This window comes from Hemiscyllium ocellatum, assembly GCF_020745735.1.
Source record: "Hemiscyllium ocellatum isolate sHemOce1 chromosome 15 unlocalized genomic scaffold, sHemOce1.pat.X.cur. SUPER_15_unloc_2, whole genome shotgun sequence".
In the NCBI taxonomy this organism is placed as follows: Eukaryota; Metazoa; Chordata; class Chondrichthyes; order Orectolobiformes; family Hemiscylliidae; genus Hemiscyllium; species Hemiscyllium ocellatum.
Window position 1 is genome coordinate 930,596 of NW_026867456.1, and position 5,000 is coordinate 935,595.

Genomic DNA, 5,000 nt, shown 5'->3' on the forward strand with positions numbered 1-5,000 from the left:
AACCAGGACGCTTGCATCTCTCGCCTTCATTTTCGACACAAGCGCCTGAGGAGGGACGCCACCCCTCCCCTTGCGTCAAGAGACCTCCCCACCCGCCTCTGACTGATTCTTAGAACGGACGGAAAGAGTCGGGCAAGCCTGTCAAAGCTTTGAGCGAATGTCAAAAGCTTTAGACTTCCGCGAACTCTCCGCTTGCACTGAGACGCGAGGTCGATGTGCTCAGCACCACGGGGCCCCTTTCGCCTGCAGGTCCCGAGCCGCCAACATGTTCTAAGTATCGTGTTCTCCAAACCTGGGTGACGGGCACCGCAGGGAGGCAGAGCCATCGCACTTGCCGGGTGGCAGAGGAAGGACCGGACTATGTACAATAGCGGCCAACGACTCCCAGAGCCGGTAGTGCGGCGCCTGCTCTCAGCCTAAGAGGCTTTTGGGAGTGCTCAGGCAAGGGTCAGCCTGCACCCTTGCTGGCAGCACCCAGGGGAACCAGGACGCTTGCATCTCTCGCCTTCATTTTCGACACAAACGCCTGAGGAGGGAAGCCAACCCTCCGTGTGTCAAGAGACCGTCCCCGCCCCGGCCTCCGACTGATTCTTAGAACGGACGGAAAGAGTCAGGCAAGCCTGTTAAGACTTCCGCGAACTCTCCGGCTTGCACTGAGACGCGAGGTCGATGTGCTCAGCACCACGGGGCCCCCTTCGCCTGCAGGTCCCGAGCCGCCAACATGTTCTAAGTATCGTGTTCCCCAAACCTGGGTGACGAGCACCGCAGGGAGGCAGAGCCATCGCACTTGCCGGGTGGCAGAGGAAGGACCGGACTATGTACAATAGCGGCCAACGACTCCCAGAGCCGGTAGTGCGGCGCCTGCTCTCAGCTTAAGAGGCTTTTGGGAGTGCTCAGGCAAGGGTCAGCCTGCACCCTTGCTGGCAGCACCCAGGGGAACCAGGACGCTTGCATCTCTCGCCTTCATTTTCGACACAAACACCTGAGGAGGGAAGCCAACCCTCCGTGTGTCAAGAGACCGTCCCCGCCCCGGCCTCCGACTGATTCTTAGAACGGACGGAAAGAGTCAGGCAAGCCTGTCAAAGATTTGAGCAGATGTCAAAATCTTTTAAGACTTCCGCGAACTCTCCGGCTTGCACTGAGACCCGAGGTCGATGTGCTCAGCACCACGGGGCCCCTTTCGCCTGCAGGTCCCGAGCCGCCAACATGTTCTAAGTATCGTGTTCCCCAAACCTGGGTGACGAGCACCGCAGGGCGGCAGAGCCATCGCACTTGCCGGGTGGCAGAGGAAGGACCGGACTATGTACAATAGCGGCCAACCACTCCCAGAGCCGGTAGTGCGGCGTGCGAGGTCTGCTCTCAGCGGAAGAGGGTTTTGGGAATGCTCAGGCAAGGGCCAGCCTGCACCCTTCCTGGCCGCTCCCACGGGAACCAGGCTACTTGCAATCCTTTCCCCCAATAGCAAGTGCCTTTTGGAGGGACGGCCGGAGTCAACGTGGGGTTTGCCCGCCCTCCAAAGTGTCAAGAGACCGCCGCACAGGCCTCTGACTGATTCTTAGAACAGGCAGCAAGAGTTGGGTAAGTCTGTCGAAAATTTGACAAAGTGTCAAAAATTAGACTTCCGAGAGCTCTTGGGCATGCACACAGGCCTGTCATTCAAGTGCTCTGCCCGCGGAACCTTTTTTCGGATGCCTTTCAAAGTGGTCCCGCGCCGCCATTTTGTTCTAAAAATCGTGTTCCCAGAAATCTCCGGGTACCCCGCCAACCTCACTGTGTCACAATGTCAAGTGGCACTGAATGGGTCTGAATTTCAAATTCGACTGCTTCGCTCTGGAACTCGAACCCGGCAAAACCGTTTGGATTTTTCCCGGTCCAGACTTCCGCGGCAGACAAAGTTAAAGTTTTCGGGCTGCAGACTCAAAACGACATCTGGCCAACCGCCGGGCTCAATTCGCCCAGTTCCTCCGGCACTTCGGAACTCATGTTCGGCATGAGTTTTTGAATCTTTCCCGATGCTTCGGCATTTTCCTCCGCTGACACTTAGAATATTTTTCACACTTGGCCGAAAATTTTTCTAAGTTTTTCTGGTTACTGATTTCTTCTTTTCGGGCATTTTTCTAAGTTTTCTTGGTTACTCATTTCTCATTTTCAAACATTTTTCTAAGTTTTTCTGGTTACTGATTTCTTCTTTTTGGGCATTTTTCTAAGTTTTCTTGGTTACTCATTTCTCATTTTCAAACATTTTTCTAAGTTTTTCTGGTTACTCATTTCTCATTTTCAAACATTTTTCTAAGTTTTTCTGGTTACTGATTTCTTCTTTTTGGGCATTTTTCTAAGTTTTCTTGGTTACTCATTTCTCATTTTCAAACATTTTTCTAAGTTTTTCTGGTTACTGATTTCTTCTTTTTGGGCATTTTTCTAAGTTTTCTTGGTTACTCATTTCTCATTTTCAAACATTTTTCTAAGTTTTCTTGGTTACTCATTTCTCATTTTCAAACATTTTTCTAAGTTTTTCTGGTTACTGATTTCTTCTTTTTGGGCATTTTTCTAAGTTTTCTTGTTACTCATTTCTCATTTTCAAACATTTTTCTAAGTTTTTCTGGTTACTCATTTCTCTTTTTCAAACATTTTTCTAAGTTTTTCTGGTTACTGATTTCTTCTTTTTGGGCATTTTTCTAAGTTTTCTTGGTTACTCATTTCTCATTTTCAAACATTTTTCTAAGTTTTTCTGGTTACTCATTTCTCATTTTCAAACATTTTTCTAAGTTTTTCTGGTTACTCATTTCTGCTTTTCCAACGTTTTACTAAGTTTTGCTGGTTACTGAGTTCACACTTTTAAACATTTTCGGGCATTTTTCTACGTTTTTCATGTTACTCATTTAGCACTTTCAGGCACTTTCCTATGCTTTCCTGCTTACTGATTTCACACTTTTAAGCATCTTCGGGCATGTTCCCTAAGTTTTGCAGTTCATTCGTTTGGGACAGTCAGGCAACTTTCCTAAGCTTTCCTGGTAACCGAATTCACATTGTTGAGAACTTTGGAACCCTTCCCTAAGCTGTGCTGGTTACTCACTTTACCTCTTCAGACACTTGCCCCCGTTGTGACAGAGACCACTTCCCGACTCGGGAAATGCACCAAATTCGGCCTGAACTCAGAGGGCAGTCCCCCCCTCGAAGGCGTGGAAGTCGGCAGAATCGCCGGGTCAAATCCGGCTGAGCTACCCGGCTTGGAAGCCTCAAAGTCGGTATGAGCTGTCAGGTTCACTCCCATCCCCGTTTGGACCACTTCCCGACTCGGGAAATTCACCAAATTCGGCCTGAACTCAGAGGACAGTCCCCCCTCGAAGGCGTGACAGTCGGCAGAACCGCCGGATCAAATCCGGCTGAGCTACCCGGCCCCGAAGCCTCAAAGTCGGTAAGAGCTGTCAGGTTCACTCCCATCCCCGTTTGGACCACTTCCCGACTCGGGAAATTCACCAAATTCGGCCTGAACTTATACAACAGTCCCCCCTCGAAGGCGTGACAGTCGGCAGAACCGCCGGATCAAATCCGGTTGAGCTACCCGGCTTGGAAGCCCCAAAGTCGGTAAGAGCTGTCAGGTTCACTCCCATCCCCGTTTGGACCACTTCCCGACTCGGGAAATTCACCAAATTCGGCCTGAACTTATACAACAGTCCCCCCTCGAAGGCGTGACAGTCGCTAGAACCGCCGGATCAAATCCGGTTGAGCTACCCGGCTTGGAAGCCCCAAAGTCGGTAAGAGCTGTCAGGTTCACTCCCATCCCCGTTTGGACCACTTCCCGACTTAGGAAATTCACCAAATTCGGCCTGAACTTAGAGGAGAGTCCCCGCTCGAAGGCGTGGAAGTCGGCAGAATCGCCGGGTCAAATCCGACTGAGCTACCCGGCCCCGAAGCCTCAATGTCGGTAAGAGCTGTCAGGTTCACTCCCATCCCCGTTTGGACCACTTCCCGACTCGGGAAATTCACCAAATTCGGCCTGAACTTAGACAACAGTCCCCCCCTCGAAGCCGTGGCAGTCGCTAGAACCGCCGGATCAAATCCGGTTGAGCTACCCGGCTTGGAAGCCCCAAAGTCGGTATGAGCTGTCAGGTTCACTCCCATCCCCGTTTGGACCACTTCCCGACTTAGGAAAATCACCAAATTCGGCCTGAACTCAGAGGGCAGGCCCCCCTCGAAGGCCAGGCATTCGGCAGAACCGCCGGGTCAAATCCGACTGTGCTACCCGCCCCAAAGCCTCAAAGTTGGTATGAGCAGTTAGGTTCACTCCCATCCCCGTTTGGACCACTTCCCGACTTAGGAAATTCACCAAATTCGGCCTGAACTTAGAGGAGAGTCCCCGCTCGAAGGCGTGGAAGTCGGCAGAATCGCCGGTCAAATCCGACTGAGCTACCCGGCCCCGAAGCCTCAATGTCGGTAAGAGCTGTCAGGTTCACTCCCATCCCCGTTTGGACCACTTCCCGACTCGGGAAATTCACCAAATTCGGCCTGAACTTAGACAACAGTCCCCCCTCGAAGCCGTGGCAGTCGCTAGAACCGCCGGATCAAATCCGGTTGAGCTACCCGGCTTGGAAGCCCCAAAGTCGGTATGACTGTCAGGTTCACTCCCATCCCCGTTTGGACCACTTCCCGACTTAGGAAAATCACCAAATTCGGCCTGAACTCAGAGGGCAGGCCCCCCTCGAAGGCCAGGCATTCGGCAGAACCGCCGGGTCAAATCCGACTGTGCTACCCGGCCCCAAAGCCTCAAAGTTGGTATGAGCAGTTAGGTTCACTCCCAAACCCGTTGGGACCACTTCCCGACTTAGGAAATTCACCAAATTCGGCCTGAACTTAGACAACAGTCCCCCCTCGAAGGCGTGACAGTCGGTAGAACCGCCGGGGTCAAATCCGGCTGAGCTACCCGATTTGGAAGCCTTCAACACAAAACCCATCCGGCAATGCCACTCAAAAAGGGCCCAAATTCAGAAACACCCCCTTCA